The sequence below is a fragment of the Achroia grisella genome, unplaced genomic scaffold, assembly GCF_030625045.1.
Source record: "Achroia grisella isolate CSIRO2021 unplaced genomic scaffold, CSIRO_AGI_Agris_v1 utg2547, whole genome shotgun sequence".
Classification (NCBI taxonomy): domain Eukaryota; kingdom Metazoa; phylum Arthropoda; class Insecta; order Lepidoptera; family Pyralidae; genus Achroia; species Achroia grisella.
The window spans coordinates 276,974-299,060 of NW_026712744.1; positions in this window are offsets into that span (position 1 = coordinate 276,974).

A 22,087-nucleotide genomic window follows, 5' to 3' on the forward strand; every position below is an offset into this window, starting at 1 on the left:
TTGTGGAAATAAATGTTATATTTATATTACATTTCTATTGCTTTGTATTTATACAGATGTATATTCAGTAGGTATATCTAATAATACTAGATCGCTATTCTGGTAGCAGGCTTAGCATCTCTAAACGACAAATAAATCTATTTGAATTTTCTCCGACTTTCCTAGTATTACATTTATAGCATTTTCGTTTACCAATTACGCAAATTTCTACAGATAAATATCAGCCTCTTTAGTTTCTTTTGTTTACTTTAATTTATTCAGTAAATACACAGAAAAGTAAATTAAAAGTTATTATGTAGATAAGACATCGAGCAGCCTACACCTGCCACAACGACAAATTGTAAACAATTTCTTCCAGACAACCTTGAAAATATCGAATTTTTAAAATAACCTATTTAAAAATATTTCGGTATTTTCAAGATTGTTTGGAAGTAATTCTGATTTTATACTATAACCATGCATAATAATTAAATATATTTGTAAGCTGTCTACAGATTTTAACAGATTATTTTCTATTATCATATTTAAAAAATTACCGAATTTTAATTTCTTGAATCTAATACGCCATAATATAGGTCAGTCCAATATAGATTTTATCGGTAGGTACAAGTAATGAAGAATTCTAATACAAAGGTAGTTTTCATTTTCTTTATTTTCAGTCTTTACATAAATGTATTCCAATCCTAAAAAGCAGTCAATGACACCTATCTTACCTATGTTAGTTTTATTCTGTTTTTATTGTTCCAAATTCTCGTGACGATCTCATTACCCAAATTTTATTTTCATAGGAACAACAACAGTCGATGCCTTCGCCCAACTAGGAATTTCCTGATTTGTATTCCAACCCATCTCTCTGGCTTTATCTCAGATTCTTCCACCGACGGCTATTAAGCCTTGGAACGCAAATCCCATTGACATTTAAACTGCTCCATGTAAATTTTCTTTCCACAAAATCGGATAATATGCATTACTCATAATCTAAACTCTCTCTAATTGTGACTACTCTGGTTATTTTTTTGATGTTCTTAAGAATCTTTATATTGAATTCAGAAATCTGGAAAGTTGTAGAAATACTTACAATTATAATATGTAATAGGTGCTTTGTAAATTAATCATTCATCACAGTGAAATCACAAATACGCCTACACCTGTAATGCAGATTACGATGTGCTTAGAGTTCTACGCTAAAAGAGCTTTATTTTATGTACTTACTAAAAGGTTTCCTCTTAGCAAACACTTCGTCATCTTCGTATGGGTTTTGAAAAACTGTGGTAGGTACAATTGTTTTGTCGATATATAAAAGTTTTGATTAATAAGTCCAACAATTGAAATATGATAAATAAAAGTGTAGCGGCTTCCCTGTAATACAAATGTATGTGTATGTACGTATATGTATATCCCTCATTTGTAATTGTAATTGTAAATGAATATTTGTCTTGCTCTGAAAACTTCCAATACGCGGCCTTATTAGTACTTTGTGAAATTTGTAAGTACACAAGCTGAACAAAACCTTAAGCAATGAAGTTGTTACGAGTAAACCAAATTCGTATTATATATAAAATTGTTACTATGCAACTCACATAATACGAGTTATTTGTCGGTATAGTTCTTAATGAAATGCGCAACGGATATAGTGTGGCTTGATATAACTACTGCTTTTATTGTATAACAAGATGAATAATTGAACATGTTTATGTTCATGATATATTGGTTTACTAGTTGTGAAAACCAAATTATATAAAGATAAAACTTCCTTATCGTCTTCTAAATATAAAGGCCATAACGCTAGTTCATAAACTTCGGTGGTAAGCATTGTCTCTAGACAGACCCAACTCCTTCATGTCTCTAGGGACATTTGTCCGCTAAGTACCTAGTTAGTGGCTTGTTTTATCTCCCTCTTTTTATTTAAGTGATAGGAAGCCACTTCCTCACTACATGGTTTTCGGATTTTCGCAAAACACCCCTGTTTCAGATTTTCTCCATCTCCCTAATGGAGTTTAAAAAGTTCAATAGTACGTCATAATTTGTAAATTTTATAGAGCTGAGCTGAATATGCTTTAAAATAATAACCCTAAATAATAATGGAGACAACTATATAGATAAGTCGTCGATTTTAGATAAATGTTTGTATGAAATTCTTTATTCTTGCTATTTATTAAATATATACTCGATTTTAAAACTTTTAAAACTATTTATCTTAATGTATACATGTAATTAATAGTAATAATACATCATTTCACTACACTCATTCAAGGAAAAAGTTATATTATGAAATGACTTGTAGTGGATTGCCATTTTGATAAATATATATATACAGAGTATATATATATAATATATATATATATATATATATATATATATATATATATATATATATATATATATAGACTAGTAAACTTTTTATATAAATTTAATATATATAGAAGAGTAAACTTTTTATATAAAGAACGAAGTGCATTATGATATAACGTAAGACTATGTTTTAAATACAATTGTTTTAAATCTACTTAAAATACTCGTACTTGTTCCAATATAATGATAGTACGATACTTTTAATTTCTCATACGGGCATACTTTTTTTTTTGTATGCATCAACGTCATAAATTTAAAAATATATTAAGAATGTAGAACAATTACAGACCTTTTATACTTATACATACAGTTATCGTGTCATCGACCTAAATACGTTTTTATACACAAAAACTAAATTTTCGACGCCACTTAAGAGAAAAAACTAACATCCTCGAAAAATATCCGCATAACGTACTAGAATAAAAAAAACTATTGTATAATGAAATGACAGGCAACGATTAAAAAATACGTTAGTTAAATGTACAATTTTTTTTTTCTTGTGCCATATGCCATTCCCTTAAGTTTATATTCTGTTAGTTATTTTTAAACTTTGGTGTATAATACATATTATTAATGTAATTAATGCGATTTTAACACGAAGAGTCTTATGGTAAATAAAGGTCACCTCTAACCCTAATCGAGGTGAGATATGATGGCTCATTTACGAATACAATAAATCATAAATGCTGACAAAGTTTCTGACCTGCATAACCACGATTACTGCAACCTAGACAAAACATCGAAACTGGGAAATACCTTTATTACCTTTTTTTACCTAACCTGAGAAACCGTTATCATTCATATTTTATTGTCATAATAATGCCAAATTCAAATCAGAAACTATTCTTTGACATCTTTGTTATAGTTATTAATGTAAAGTAAAAATATTTCACCACTTACATGAGAAACAACAAAACAGTATAGTAGAGAGCAGACGTCTCTAACATATGTATGTATCTCAATGTCTACATATATTGAGTGTACTCATATGTTATATAATTACTTCTTAGTTATGTAAGATTTCTGTAGATTTAGTTTAGTTATAATTTATAACAAAGTACAAATAACAAAAAGGGAAAACCTACCAATAATTTGATGTACAAGTAGGTCCTTCATATTATTGGCAGTGTTTTTTCTATCCTTGTAACGTCCTATCTAATAATTTTACTTTTCAACTTTTTTGTTTCATTGTTACATTCGTATAATATTTATTTATATAATTGTATAGATTCCATGAGAATAGGTTAAAAAATAAATCTTTTAAATGACACTATGTAATTCTGTACTTACCATGTAACCTATTATTTCTGATGATAAAAAGGTAATAATATAATCATTACGTCCATATGTAAATTAATTCGATAACAAAACACGGTGGTCCAACATTAAATCGAACTTACACAAATTTATAAAAAGTAATAAAATTATAAAATAGGTACTTTGTTTTATTTATACAATTTTCCTTTTTAAACCTACCCCTATACTTTGCTCTACAAGTTGTTGTTGGGCAATAATCAGACATATTTCTGAATCTTAGTAATACAGGCTTATCTAAATTTTTCGTGAAGATGTTAAAAAAAAAAATTAATTATGATAAATTTTAATCTTGTTATTAATAATACTATAAATTAATATTACATTACATACTAACTGTTGTTAATGATTACGTTCATATTTTCATAACTTTTATATTTTTTATATACATATATTGTTGTTATTTTACGTAATATATTCTTACAAAAAAAATAAATAATAAAGCATAATTTATTTAACGTCAAGGACTTTTCACTAAAGTGCTCTAAGCGCCTGCTCGATTTTCAAAGAAAACAGCGAAGTGCAGCAAATTGTTGCCAAATGTACTCGTATAAGCCTTACTTAAAAATTTAAAGGTTTGGATATAATATAACTGTTGCTGACGTACTAGGTACATTGTTTTATATTTCATATTTTCACTGTATTTTCTATTAAGAATTTTATTATATATTGTAGTAAACATTAGTAGTGTCTAGTAAATAATTGTGACAGACAATAATATCTGAGTGCCAGATGTTGATAATTATAAAAAAATCTTCGCCTACATAAAATAATTTAATATGGATTTTCAAATATATATAATACATCAGTGTTAAACTGTGTTGTGTATTATTATATTTACTCTACGTAAGTACTAGACCAAATTCATAAAATGATGACTCGGAGTATGACAAACCGAACCTCCGCAAAATGTGCGCCTTCCGACCACTTACCAACAACACTAACAGTAGTTAACTTTATTTAGATATATCATATACCGTTAGTATATGATATATCTAAATAAAGTTTATGTTAGCACATTAGTTATGTGGCAAGTCAAATCATTTATTCAGTAATGACTTAATTATCATTATTATCTTCCTTTTATACGAGATTACACTTTTTATGTAAGAGATATTTGTCACATTTCATAAGAGTTTTCATCTAAAATTTTGATTCGGAAAAAACAATGAAGCTAAGAAATATCAATTCTATTAAAATCTGAAGTAGCTCATTGTTAATTAGGCTTCATTGATCAATTAATAATATAAATTGATATGTGGATGTTCGTAATGGCGACTAGTTGCCGTTTACCCTGTGAGATCGACCTCCACGCGGTCATCATGGAAATCATTGTTGTTAAGTCCTGGTGATCAGGACACGATGGGCTAATGGACCTTCTTGCTCAACCTATCATTCTACATTTCTACAAAGGCTCGTGGCCGTATAACGTTAGCGCAGTATTATTGGAACATAATAAAAAAAACTGATTATTATCATATTTTTTACTACTATTGTCGGCAGATAAATTAAAACAAACGAAAATCTGAATGTTGTATTTGTTGTGTTATTATTATTTATCTAATTATTTATTCATCGTAGTATAGAATAATTACAGAACTAAATACTCGTGCCTATAATACTATTATACCATCAGATAATATATGCCTTACAATTATAATGAGGTTAGGTTGAAATACATTATTTGCCTGAACAACTCACCAACCAAAACATTACAATGTTTAATTTATGTTTTCGTTTATAAATATGCTAATTTAAATATTCATTTCGTGGATTTTTCTGTTATTTGTAATGTACAAGTACCTACATCATCAGATAATAAATTTAGAATTTGAAACATAATATATTCTTATGTACGTTTCCGTGTTAGGTATATATAGCTAATATGACTACTAGTATAAAGGATTTCTAACTAATAATGTTGAGAGGGAGAGAAGATTGCGTTTTTAGTAGATGATAATGGCACAGTAAACCTAAATGTGCTATTAGTAATGTGGACTCATGACCCCATTACTACCAATATATGGTATATTGGTTAGGTTGACCTCCACGCGGTTCACCCTGGAAACCATCGTGATCAGGTCACCCATAAATATTATTAACAGTCCTCATTTACCAAGAAAATAACGATAGTCATCACCTCGAAGTGATATGATTTCCAATACACACGTTGAATCTTCAGTAGTGATATCCTATGGTATACTATTATCGCAGGTAGCATCTCAATTTAATTAGTTATTATCTATTAAAACTTGACATAAAAATTCTTCAAATCACACAAACTTACAAAAACTTCGGTTGAGGTAAAAAAACATACTCTGTTAAAAAATTACTACAAGTGGACTTGAAGTGAGAAGAGATTATGTCACGCCTCGTGTCGCGGTTGTAAACTTAAATTATACACTGACTGCCGGTACACAATATCTATATATTTTATCGTAGTATGCACTATAGTCAATTCACAGCATTTCCGCTGCATCCATTATAGGTCCCGCAAGGAACTATTATGAAGTCCGTCAACGGTCAAGTGGTTTAAATCAAACACGTGTTACTGCCTTTTGCCTACTTGTAAGACTTGTTGTTGTGTATACAAAGTTGTATAAAAGGAGATCGTTAGCTTATTTATTTATATTAATACATACAAATACTATTAAGTTGATTATACATTGGACCCTGAACTGGGCGAGCCTGTATCGCGGGAGTCTACAAAACACTACAATTGTATTTACAATATAGATACAAAATCTTTTATTTTGTATCTATATTGTAAATACAATTTTACATTTTTTCGTCATGATAAGTGATTATCACCGCTCATGAGCACCCACAACATCAAAGGAATTGCAGGTGAGCGTCCATCCGTTTAAGGAGGAATTTAGTCTTTTCTAAAAGATTTCAGTATCGTGTCGGCTAGGAAATACTTTAAGCTGCAATCAATCACACCTCTTTTTGCCGTACTTTAACAGAGAAAAATCGTATCGGATTGAATGTCAAAATTATAAAAGAATTATTCTATTTTCTAATGATAAATGAGTCTATCACCTGGTGAGATCGCCGAATTGGTATCATCTGTTATCTTTTAAAAGCGAAGTTAGGAGTCGACTGATGTTTAGTGGGCGGTAATCTAATGTAATTTATAAACTTGGTTTAAAATTTACATTACATTACCGCCAATAAATTGGTTAAAAATTGGTTTTTAAACAATACGCTAGGATTAATATTTACATTACATTACCACCAATATCTTTGCAAGTGTTTATTGTATACAGAAAATAATATAATATTCACAGAAGCTGTCTTTTTTGAAGCCAGTTTAAAAATAGTTCTAATATTAATTTGTACGATAAATGACATTAAAATTAAAATATACTCTACATTTATACTCGTCGTATTAATACATCCTTGCAACCAATAAATACCTCGCTAATAAGAAGAACAAACATGTAAAAGCCATAAATTCACAGACGGAATAAGTAATATAAGTATACATTATCACTCTATTTTTAACCCAACGTGTTGTATGAGAAAATAGAGCTACGAAGTATATTTCCCCAGTGCAATAGAAGAAAAACAAGAAATTGAATTTACTTCTATACCTACAACTACTGCATACCTTCCTTCACGATAATATCAGTTAGTCACTAAAATAAATCCGATTAATTACAAATGCAGTACAAATATTTTCACAATCTCAATGCCAACTACTTAGGGTAAAATAAAAAAATATATGTATGCAGAAATCAGAAAACAAAAATTGAATTATGAAAGTTTCGTTTTGTCTTGGCTCATTTGTTAGATTTCCTCTAGATAAAACATATTCTTCATTTTATGCAATGTTGTCACTCACTGAAGTATGAAACAGAAAATAAGTTATATAAGAAAATATGCGGTTGTCATATAACTATATTCACTCAAAATATACATATATGTATTAGGAAAATTACATTGTATGTATATCGTAATATCCATCCATTGTATGTTATGTCATGGATATTTGTTACTCTTTCACAATGAAACAATTTTACTGATTCAAATGAAAATTCATGCTCTCAAATCTTTGAAACAAAGATGAATCATATTCTGCAATAGCTGGGCCTCATCCTTCCTATGCTATTCGGAATAAAAACTGTTCAAAACTTTTTAGTTATAAACTGATTAGATTAAAACAAACACAATATGTTAAGTGAAGCATACCATTTTACCACTTAGCATTTGCGAAAACTGCAAGCAAATCTATTTGGTTTGGCTCAGAAACAATGAGCGTACAGACGCAGAGACAGACAAAAAATATTTTTTAGTTCTGTTCCGTTGATAAAGTAATAATAATAGTTTTTTTCATAAATCTCGCATATACTGACAGTGATCAATTACATTTTTATTATGGTATGTAGGTACAGATTAACATATAGAAAACTTTTTTACCGAATTTGCGAGGGTCATGTCGCAAAATACTAGTACTGGTATTGTATAAAACTATAAGAGTTATATAACAATGTCGCGGCAGTAAAATTTGAATTTATAATTTTTCATAATTAGATGTACAATGCTAACAAGGTTTCTAAACTTCACAGCAAATTAACAAGTCTCAGGACATACTAAGGCAAACTATACGTTCAAGAATATGCAATGACAATTGTATATAAAAATGATAATAGTATTCTCAACTACCACACGATAAAACGACCACACATACATTGCATAATCAAGCACACTTATCATTAGAGTCAAATATCTTTGTCAGTATCATTTATCACATCAACATATAATCTAAAGAAATATTAAAAAGAAAATCTAAGAAATTATAGGGATAAATTAATACTCTTTTGTCAATAATTTAAAATATACCGTCCACTGTTGTTGCTTAATTTAATAATAAAATAATATATTTAATCTACAAATGTACACGCGGACAAAATCGCAGAGCAAAAAGTAGTCGTCGTAGTTGATTTCTATAGTTCAATAATTAACAGATAAATTAACTGGAGGATCCTCTTAGAAATACAAAAGTTTAGGTCTTAGATATAAGGACATTTTCATCCTTTTATATTTGTACGAGATTTTGACCTACTGGTCGAAATACGTTGAAATTAGAAGTAAAAATTGAGCTAATATAATGTAAGAAGGATTTTATTTAATTTTTTATTTGTTCTTTCGAAAACACCTAGTTTTAAAGCTGGCAGCCCTGACACAGATTGTGCACAATCACCATTCCATCGTCAGCTACCAAAAAAATGTAAACTAATAGGTAAGTATAAAACACCATATTCCCCATCATCGCTAATGTACAGCGCGCGTAGAATTTATTTTGGAATAAAAAAAAGCAATAATCGTGTGTTGATTCGCATTCTGACTTTATTTTCGATTATATCCCTAACTGATGCATACCCGTTGTCATTTTACTACAATAAAATCTTTTTTAATTTAATACATTATTCCATCTTTTTTTTATGATATACTTTCACGTCTATGTATTTTGTTGTTCCATAAATAAATAAACGCAAAATATTGTTACTTAATTCTATAAGTATTTAGACTTTGTACAAAGTAGTTTCTATGCCAAGCCGGTAGTCGAAAAGTAATAATATAATTCTTTTATGTACACACGTACATACAAGACTGATATGGTTACGTTTAAAATATGAATCCTAGCGCAATAAGGCTGCTTTTTATATGTTCTCTTCAAAATATACCTCAGACCAATGGCTGTAGAGTAATAACAGCTTTGAGTTCTGCTAAAAGACTACTACAATATTTTAAAATCCTCATCTTAATAATTATTCAGACACTGTATCTAACTCCTCGTCTTATTTTCATCCTTCATACATAGTAGAACTTAGACTAATGCTGGTATTCAAAAATATAAAATAACGGTTAAATCGGATATAAAATAACGGTTAAAACGGTTAAAAATAAAAAAAAAGATATCTAGTGCATAATACATAACTCACATCGTGATGGTATGATTAATGGTTTATCTTAGTTACTATTAGCAGGTAGTAACGATATACATTTAATTAGTACCTATAGCTTTACTTTCCTTAGCCTATTACCACAAATAACATAATATTACATACTGTTACTATGTAATATTATGTTATCTGTGCTATTACTAAGTGTTATTATGAAAAACGCAATACAATTTATTTATATATATAAACCATTTTACAAAATTTCAAAAATATACATAGAATAATGTATATAGGGAAGCAATTTATAATCATCCCCTATCTAATAAAAATGCGTGTCTATTTTTGTTACAAAAGGGAAGATTATAAATTTTGATTAGAAGTCATGAGAAGAATCGTTGTCACATTTACATAAAAAAATATGGATCGAACGCCTTTTTTGAAGTCGATTAGATATGAAGAACATTACTACATACTTGGTTTACAACCCATTAGCCAAATAAATGTAGCATAATGCTTGGCATTGAACTTTCTCATAACCTTAGTTCTAGGTATCTAAATCCGACAAACATGAACCATACAAAATTACTTGTTTATTTAAAAAAAACTGGCTATGCCTATTTCTACGTGTTAGTGGAATTATCCGCATTATAAAGACTACGTGTAAAGAAATGGCTGTTGGTAACACTGCATATGTATAAATCTTTACGGTATTGTTATTATGTTTTCACAATAGAGAACAATTATTGTAATTACTAAGGTCAATACATTATTCATCACATACCTAATATATTATATTAGTATCTTACTATTATATATTCTAACCAATTGAACTATACAGAAGTAGTACATAGTATAATATAAATTGCTAACTCAATTGTCGCGCTGTTTTATATTAACTGTAAGTTGGAACACAACAGCATGGCATGGAAATTTCAAAAAACAATGTTGATCTTGTTATATTTGTCATATTTGCCAGTTGTCATAACAAAAAGTAATAAAAAAGACTTTTTAGGAAAAAGATCTTTTTAATCTGTCCCTTATTATCACGATATTATTATTAATGCTTCCAGAGTATTCAATTAAGCCACATATGTAGATTACACTACTGCATTAACACAGTAATCGCATCGTAACATAATAAAATGGTAAATCCACTACCTGCACTTCTACAATGAAATATCCTAAAAGTAATGAAAATCAAAACCTTTTAAATATCAAAATCAAATCGTGATCACCGTGTGAATTGAACTATCAAGTATAACAGTAAAGCAAAACTATTTCAATTATTTAAGTAAGTAAGGCGTTAATTTCATAATACTCATATTTAATAAATATATACTATCTGCATTAATTAATCACATAATCGTTCGACGGACATTTTTAATTTCTCATCGACGAGACTCTTTAGATATGAATTCAATTATTTTCCCGTTCAAACTGTTTATTATTCGAAGAAATCTGTCAAAAATTATTAGTTAGTTACACAACGATCCGTTTATAAAAGCCATAGCTTTTATAAACGGATCGTTGTGTCCGGCAGTCAATTTTCCCTGATTGGCAGTCATTTTAATTTTGTCCTTATACAATTTCCATGAACGGATACACGTTTATGTAAAAAATTCGTAAGATTTTTTTTATGGTCCTTTATCACATTTCGCGGGCTTTGAGATATTACGAGATGTTCCTGTTTCGAATAATCTACCCCGAAGGGACTAATTTGTGTACGTGATCTTATTAGATTCACTTCCATTCCGTATATTTTACATTATCTGTTTCTAGAGACACTCATCTTATAAAGGGTGCACTTCACTGAGAAGTAGCTTGTGAGGCTCTCATGATGAATCTTGACTGCTGTCACTCCCATCTTTATTAATAAATACAAAGTCACTTTATTAAATAAACCTACTTTACTAATAAATTATATTTTACATTTTAAGTCTTTATTTAAGTGTGATCTTTAGGCGATTACATTTTGTGTGTGAGAATATTTGTAGTATCGAGTTAATTTTCTTTTATAATATAATAAAAATAAAAAGACTTGTTTTCTAGAATAATCAATGCAGAAGCAGTTTGATTTATCCTCGAAAAATATAATAATAATATCTCAAAATAATTTACACAACGCCATCTAGTCACAAGTGTATCTGTATGACGTCTAATACCCATTGTATTAGAAAACTAATACAATCACATATATACATTTTTAAACACATACGCAATCTACATATATAACACCCAGACCCATACAAACAATCATACTCCCAAGGATAAAGACTTGTACCGTGCGAGCATATTAAACCGTTAGACCAACTCGGGCGTCGAACCAGATATATATTTATATGACTATTTTTTTAGAAAATAACTAAATAGAATTAAATGATATGTATGTATATTACTGCTTATAAAGATAATTGTGTTAATGTTTACATTTGATACCACCACCAATATATGTTCATTAAAAGATTTAAAAACTTGGCATTAACAGAAATGCATCTGAATTTTCCACGATACCCTTATAAGTGGATGAAGACACTCTCCGAACCACAGTTCAACACACATTGTACTTTCAAAAGGCTGTTAGTACCTTCCTTTCTTTGTTTACAACGATAAAGTCGACCTATTGTCTATGTCTGTATGTGAAGATATGCTTATAAATAGTAAAAAATGGAAAACCCACAAAATAGAATTGTTCTCCAATCAAATCTATTAAAATAAATTATTCCTTTGATTGATTGAATGGCAAATGGAATGTAAGCTTTAGCCGATAGTCTACCTTATTCGAAGGAGTACCCGTCGTCATAGATATGAATAGTACAACAAAATAATATACTTTATGCTGTCACTTTTTTTATAATGGTTTATAAATATTGTTTTTTACCGAGAAGACTCCGCAGTAAATTCTATAAATATTATTTCAAATCATTATACAAAAAATTTTGATTAGAGTCCAGCAAAGAATGTTGTATATAGTTTTTTGTTGTGCTCTAATGTTGTATTTTGAATAAGCACTTACAAGTCTATAGTAATTATAGATCAATTGTGACTCTGTCAAGGGTGTTGATTTTTCCAACAATAGGTTCAGATCAAGGTTAGGCAGATCAAGCCTCTTCATTGCCATTACTGCGAGAACCTCTTTATGATGGAGTGGGGTTCGAAATTACCTACCTATTAGGCGATACGCAGTTGATTTGAGCCGAGGCGAAACCCGAACACAATTTTATTATAATGGGCATTCGTACACAATTTGAAATAAATATGTAGATACTTACTTATTTTAAATTGTCCAGGACGCTTAGAAACTTTCGTTCATTTGATACGTTGACAAGTCTAACAAAGAAAGTAGCTATAAGTCCTAAATTACACATGAAGTTTCTATTCAAATAGGAACCAACAAGCCTGTTTACAAACAAGTTATTGGAGCGACAAAATAACTTTATAAATCCCATAATTTCCACCCAAAATCACACTTTTCATCATTACTTTGATTGTTGATATATTCACTGGTAAAAATATTAACTAATTAAATGTTTTTAACAACAAAAAGTTATTTATTATTCTTTCAATAAATAATCAGTCAGTAAAGTAGATTAATACATTGCAGTATACTGCAATTTAAAGACAATGTATATTGTGTGGAAACCTGACCTAGGGAAACCATACTATAAAGATATTGTCAATCAAGTATAGATTAAAAGGATGCTGCACTTCGCAACAACGGCGCTCTATTTTTTATATGAAGTGCTAATATTAGCATTGTCTGTAGAATTATAAATAGGCGATATAAATGTATTTACTTTACTGTGTGGTTGGTTGGCGTGTTGATGACGGAAGGAGAGATTCGTGAAAGAATTTATACAGAATGACGAACTGTTCATACTAACCGGTATACATATATATATTTTAAAGGAAAGGTGCACTCGCCTGCGCTAGCGGTTCACCAGTGTAAGGTGATAAGATGAGGTCAATCTGTTAGCACATCGTGGCAAATTCACCAGGAATTTAACATGACGGTTTCCGAAAGAAACCGCATGGAGGTCAATCTGACTTGGTACACTGCTAACCCTTACCCCCGCCTATGCAGATGTTAATAAAATAAAATAACAGATAAATAATATTTACTTATCATTTTATACGTTTGCTTTACGGTAGGTACTCATTAAAATCTGAAACATTAAGCAGACATGACTAAATAATAATTATTGCTTTAAAATCAATAAACGTTATAGCTATGAAAATTATATAATATTACAATATCATAAGTTTACGTAGATTTTGCTAAGTTTATAAAATCTGGATGGTTCATAAATTATTTATTTATATTTCATAATTTATTTATTTATTTAAATAGTTGTAAACCCAAGGTTATAGACATATAAAAAGCTAGCTATACCCGCGACTTTTTCCGCATAAAATAGTGACCTTGACCAAATAATGAAAAAAATATTTAATAACCTAACCCAATAGAAAGCCAATGAAAAGGATTCATTGTTTTACCTTCAAAAAATGACGGCACTTCCATACAATCTTTTATAACTCTTTTAACCCCTTATAACTATTTTTCTTGATATTTAATAAATAGGTCAAAATTAAACTTCAAGCTTCTAGCTTTAAAAATGATAATATTTCCATATAAACATTTAACTCTCCTTTAAATTCCTTCCAACCTATATTTCTTTATTTATATTTATCAACGTATCTGTTTCAAATTTCATTAAATCGGTTCAGTAGTTTTTATACCACGTAAGTATCTCAAACAAGCTTATACAGCCCATGGATGTATTTGACGTGTAAGCGAGATAGACAGTTATAATATTAGTGGGGTATTTAATAAACTAACTCAAAAAAGCCAATGAAAAAAGTTTCATAATGAAGCTTAAAAAATCATGAATTTAGATAAACTCTGATACTTTATTTTACCCCTTAAAGGGTAAAATTTTTACAAACTTTGAATGTCATATTTATTCATATTCAATCATCTACCTAAAAATAAGTTTCTGGCTTCTAGCTTCAAAAATCACGAATTAACATAAAAAAATTTATCACCTAATTTATTTAAGAGTAAAATTTTTGTATGTCATATTTATTTATATTTAATCATCAGCCTCAAAAATAAGTTTCAAGTTTCTAGCTTCAAAAATCACGAATTCACGTAAAAATTTACTAACTATTTTTTAATTTTTGTATGTCATATTTATTTACATTTAATCAGCAGGCTCAAAAATAAGTTTCAAGCTTCTAGCTTTAAAAATGACGATTCTTCCATATAATCTTTCATCCCCCCTGTCAACCCCTTACAACCCTTTTTCCCATTCAAAAGTAGCCTATGTCCTTTGTCAGGGTCTGGACTATCTGTGTACCAAATTTCATTTAAGTCGGTTCAGTAGTTTTGCCGTGAAAGCGAGACAGACTGAGTTACTTTCGCATTTGTAATATTAGTATGGATATCAACAAGTCAGAAACAGCGAAAGTACTAATAGATTTTAACCTGTGGATACAAATTATACAATTTAACAATACTTAGACAAATGAGGTAAACCTGCTGCCTCTTCTTCTACCTTAGAATACAATAAAAATAATAAAGTTACATGTGTATTATGTATGAATGTGGTTAAAAAGTTAATCTGTACAAATAAACCATAAAAAGTTTTTGTCTGTTTTTTGCACGATAATCCCTGGAACTGTTATGACTGTATTTTTTTGCATTTGTTGACCCAATTCTTAAGGAAGATAAAAACATCACACAATGGTCTAAAAGAAAATGAGCAAAAAGAAAATAGTACGAAAAGGCTAAGAGAAAAAACAGCGCGGGCGGGTGATGTGTTAGGATGCGGATGAAACCGCGGGAAACGACTCGTATCGGCGCTGTTTGATTAGCTCATTGGTCCCGCCACGCCTTCATTAGAAATGCACTATTCGAAAGGCGTCATCAGTACGGGCCGTTCAGCCTTAAACTGATAATGTGAGTCTAGACCTCAAGATTAATTATATAAAACATTTTCCTGCATAAAGCACACGATATACATGATCATGATAGGTGATAATTAACAGCCCTCTGTACAGATACAGAGGGCGATCGCCCTCTAAATTACAGAAACAGAGGGCGATACTTATATGTGGCAGAATTTGTCTTTGCCTCTCTCGTTGGAAAAACAATAGAAAGTACCTTCTCAATAGTATGTTATCTGTGATAGTATGTAAAGCTATTATATTATAATCAATTACGTTATCACCCGACTTTGACATAGACACTAGTATAGTGTTTTTAATACCTAGTATATCCGCCTGCGCTAACGGAGGACATGTTGACATGTTTATGCTGGCGAAGCACCAACAGAGGACGATATAATGAATCAGGTCAAGTCAGTGAGCCCATCCTAAACTTTCTCGAAATTTATTAGCATGGTTATGGTTTACAGCGGGGTGGTCAACCTGACATGGTACAACGGTAGAAAAGCCGTGATTAGTCCACATTACTATCCCCTTCCCCCTGCCCCTGCGATAGTTTAATTTGTGATGTCCGTGCTAATGATGACAAAGATTACTTTGTACCAAATCAACCATTCCTCACCGTCAGTTAACATTCCTGTTGCATAAAACACCAAAGCAAATTACATGTACCTAATCGTGCGGTAATAGATAGTTAGATAGGTATATGTAATCTGCAATTTTATATCTTGGTTCATTCATTCATAATTTAAGAGCTGTGCTCTTGTCGGTGGAGCTCCCGCCACCTTCCACGATCTTCCATCAGTCCTTTGATATAGCTGTGTCTTGGTCTTCCCCTTCCTCTCTTTCCATCTATTTTTCCTTCAATAATGGTATTATTTAGTTCGTCTTGTCGTATCAAGTGCCCTAACATTTTCCCCCGCCTATTCTCAATAATATCTATGATCTTGGTCAAATAAGACTAATATGTACATATGTACATGCCAATTTATTATTTTCTATATACATTATAGAAAATAATAAATTGGCCTCGATAATTAATTAAATGAAAAATCAAATAAGATTTTTATTATTTTGACCATATCCTAATGTCATGAGCACTACATTTTTTTCAGTCTATCCTCTCTATAAATACAGCCGTAATAATTACAAATAGATATATAATGAAATGGTCGCTGTCGGATCAAAAACTTATACAAGAAAAACTACTATTTACTTTACCAAAGTTATACGACCCAAATTTATATTTGATAGAATTATACGTGTTAATCACAAAACAGCTTAAACGATTTGGGTATAGTTTCACTAATGTATTGTGGTAAGGTACATTTAAACTTCTCTGTCTGTTTTATTTCAATCGAGTCTCAAAAAAAAACTTTGAACCGATGTATCGAAATATGCGGTTAATAATAAATAAAAAACAGGTATTGTATTACACGACATAAAATAATTTAACAAAATTAGTCATAATTGCATGTTGTGTATACAGCATATTTCATATGATATCAAGTGGTTATAAAAAACTATTATTGTCTATTGCAATTTCACGGAATCGGACCATTAACCTTTACCGACCACAATCGACACGTATAAATACTTACACGAATAAAAAATACAATGTACATAAAGCTTAAAAATATGTATTATAAGTACATGAAAATATAAGGGATGATACAATGGTGATTTAATGGAATATTTTCATGATCATTAAATCAGTATTGGACCGAACTCAATAGTCGGCGAGATGAAATCGCGAGTGCCGGACGTCTGCGCGACAGCTTTGCCGCGAGGTCGCGTCGTCCACCGACCATCCGCACTTACGTTTTTAACGTCTATCAAAACTTGAATTAACTTTAAATGTAAATAATGTGAACTGATGTAATTTGATGTTATTGTGAATTACGTGAATTATCATGTGCATCTAAAATTATATGGTGTGACATTGCACTAAAACTTCTAAGGCGAATGAAATGATAATTATAACTAGTGACTAATAATCGTGAGTGCATCAGTCATTCAGTGACAAGAAGGATTATATATTTCTAAAATAATAAATATCCAAGTGAGTTTTATATAAATAATTAAATTCTATATTAATTTAATTTAATTTCTAATTTTAATTAACTTAATAATTTAATTCTCACTTAGAAAAAATATTTTTGAATTATAATTTAAATTATAGGTATTATATTACCAACGATAACGCGATATTACTTTAATAGTCACCATGAGTTTTATGCATAAAGTACATGAAACATTGTACTTATTATTCGAATACATATATTATGAAATGCAAATATGAATTTAAATATAATGAATAAAATCTTTATACCAACAAAGGTTCATTACATTGAGCGTACAAGTGTTTTCGCAACAATATTTGTAGATAATTGATATTCTCAATTGTCTTTACTAGTTTTGAAATGAACTATACACATATATAATTTTTCGTACCTAAAGTAGGTACGAAAAATTATATATATATATATGATACCCATAGAAAATCTAACAATAATAATGTTTGTTAGGATGAACTACTTTATTTGCTCATGTGATCATATATGTTTGTTTATGGATAAACAAATAAGGGAGAAGGGAATTAATAATAATGAGACTGACGCGATTTATGTGTGCGGCGCGACTATTTTCAATTACGAATGCCCGCGAATTCTGTCACGTGACGGTCATGTAAAGAACCTCTTTATGTCAGGGAAATATACCACTTCTAAATAAAGTGATTGTTAAATGTTATAAGCTATTCTATAAAGTAATTAATTCAAGTGTATATTATATGAAATTAATTTTAATAATCCTGTACCATTCACACAGCGCAGTGCTATCTAGTCCCAAGCTAAGCAGAGCTTATGTTGCTTGATAACATGTTTTTTTTTTAATGTATATAACATGATATATATATATATAGAAAGCACTTAGACCTACTATATTAATACTCATAATAATATCTACAAATATCGGTACCATGCGAGGAATCGAACCCGCGACCGTCAGACGTAAGGCGGGGTGTTAAACTGCAAGACGACTGACGCACATACATACTAATAAATAATTAAATTCGGAACGTAAAACTTTTATCATATGTTTGTATATAAAATAAATTGAATACAACAAAATTAGTATATATATATATTGGAAACCTAAACTACTCGTATTAGTAATAATTTCATTTTAAAAGTAATCCCAAAATAGGTTTGCAGTTCTTTGCAGTTGCAATCCTTGATATTGCGTGAATAGACTAAATAAACAAAGCAACAATAAAAGAAAAATTTTTCACCGGAGTAGCCTACATACATATAATAAGTGTAAAGTGAGTTGAAACTATATTAAAAAAATAAAATTATCATCTCTTTCACACATCTGCACCAAGAACCATCTTCATTGTGACAAACAGTTGTTAACATTTATCAAAGTCAAATTATTTTTTTAATGCAAATGACTTAGCAGAAACACGTTATAAAAATTTAATCGTTACTCTTAGCTCGTAATATGTATATTAAATAAATAAAATAGGCTAATGTGTAACGAGAAATATAGGTATATACGTGGATATAATATTTTTTTAAATACGTATGGGAACTTAAAATGCATCATTTTATAACAAAGATCTAATCATGAAGTGGGAATAAAATCTTTTATTAAAAAATCAGGTATATAGTATATTGACAAACATATAGTCTGAAATGCAGTCTAAAATACAATAAATGCAAGATGCAAGAAATTCTCTATCTCTAAAGTTGATACAAAATACATTCGAATTGTATTATATCTATCTATATCTATATGTTGGGACGAAAGAACAGACTTCAAGGGCATTATTAAAGATAACTCAAGAACTACTGAATAACACTTAATTTAATTAATATGGTACCACATCTATAGTACCAGCTTACCAATAAAAGACAAATCGTCAAAATTGGTTGACGGAACACTCGTAAAACAAAATACAGTCGAAACGAGAACATCCTTTTTAAGTCGATTTTTCCTACTTAATGCATGCAGTTACGTAATTCTAGTACGCAATTTATATTGTAATTCGTAGCTATCGTATAAATAACACAGTTCCTATAATAATATTGTTCATTATGTAATTATATGTAAATAAATTTACACCAACAAATGGTTATCATAACTCAATTGAAGTCAACAGTAACCATATGCTCGATAAAAGGATAAACAAATCTGTCAAATACATATTGATACTAGTATTAATCACCGATCATAAATAAACAAATCTCACGCTTCTGTGATCTAGCGGTTTTGCACACCGCTTTACTTCCTATGGTCCTAACATTTGTATTCATGAGTATAATTATTTGTATCAGTCTGGGTATTCTCTATTTATATTATGTATATATTTACACCAGTTGCCGTAACACAAGTTCTGCATATTTTTAACTTGGGACTAGATGGCGCTGTGTGAATTGTACAGAAATATTATTGTTATACTATCTATTATTAATCATTAGAGCAATTATTACTTATGATACATTATATTCTAGTGCTTTTAATATGTATTAACACTCATATAACTTATAAATCGTAAATATGCCGCGAACAATTTAGCAGCTATATTGCTCACCTAGTGCTCGAGTATCCCAGTTTTGGCCCCCTAAATAATATAACCACAGACATTTTTGACGTCCAATTATCAGTATCAAATACCGAGGAAGGAATGTCTATCAAACAGCTTTCAAATACCTAAAATATACAAGCGAAATACGCGCGAGATTGCTAAAGAGCGGTACACGAAAATAATTTTTATCCTCGAAAAGTTATGTCATGAATTAATGTGCTTTTTTGCTCGGTTGGATTAGCTAAGTAACTGCTTAGTATCTACTCCACCAGACAATATTTTTTATTACAAACCTTATTTCAAAGATGTGTGACGTTGTTGTTAAATAGAGAAGTCGTTTTTTCTACACACTTTTCTTTCTAGAAGTGTTTAATAAAGTGTAAAAATTTTAATCTATTTATTTAAGCATTACGACGTAAATAACATCTACATAATTACTAATTACAGTTCCAATGTATTTATAGATACATAAAACTAGAATTTAACGAAATTAATGTCATAATTATCTCTATTTTAATTATAAAGTAAATTAACATTCTTATTATCTAGAATGTAGAAAAATATTTATGTAACATTGAATAATTTATATAGAAAACTAGATTGAAGTCACCTAAACTCCATACTATACATTGCATGCATGTATTTTAAGAATCAGATACAGAATAATGGATCATTAAAGCTTGTCCATCCATTGTTTACTGCTGTATTGCCTAAAAATTACCGTACAATACATGACATATTGTACTTATTGAACAGTAGTGCTCTATTTTTAAAATAGACTAAATTAATATGTCATTTGATTACCGCGAGTGTTTTATAATCCTAATACCTATTACACATGTGAGAATGAGTTTATTTGTTAGTTACGCTTTAATGCCTGAACGATTCCTTATGAAAATTGGCAGCTGGCATAGGTGGCTGTTTATCTTGGTGAAATATGGCGCGGTCGATATCGTAGACAGAAGCTAGTACTTTGATAAAGAAATATAGGAAATATTCTGGGTATGAATATGTTATCTCTTAAAAACTTGCTGATTTAGTAGTAATAGTTCAATACTTATTTTGAATTCTCTGATATAAAGAAATTTTTTGATAATTCAAATTACAATTCACTAGATCTCAAGCTATCTAAATGTTTTTACATTTCAGTCATTTACACTATATATTACCAAACACTAAATATGGGGAACAGTTAAAAAAATACAAACTAGCTCAAGTATTGCGCAGTAAGCGCATACGGCAGAAGTCATTTAGAGTATGCATCTCGAATATGGAATCCACGCTACAAAGTTCATAAATCCAATATTACAAGCAATCCGGAATATGTTTCTTACTTACTAGACTAGATTTTTACTAGATACTAGATTTTTAACAATGTATAAATTACTATGACAGATATGAAAGGTATCACCCCTGCATATAAAGCGGAATGTATATGATATCTGCAATCTTATGTTTATTGTAAATGAAGGTGTTGATTGCTCAGAGTTGCTATATAAAATAAACCTAAGATCTAATATCCTAAGACTAAGATAAAGAGCCATTTAAATTAGGACCGGATAAAGGAGGACACTTTCATTTTGAGAGCATGTAAATCTTTTAACCAAATACCACACGACATCGAACTATTTTGTTCCGGTATTACTCTAAATAGTGTAGCGAACTCCTTGATGAATTTTATACTATTTATAAATTACATTCTATTATATATTGCAGTCGTATTAGTCGCATTTTCGATATCCGTATTTTCCTCATAAAACCCTCAACACCTATCGCTCATCAGGCACATCAGATACCTGCGGACCAGTTAGAAAACTCATGTGTAATCAATTCTTTAATGATACATAGTTACGCTTTATCTGTAGAATATTACGTGCTTTTTGATATACTATTATTTATAGATATATTAATCTATTTGCTTGTTATATGCTATAGCTTCAACACTGTACATATTACTATGGATTATGAAAAAATT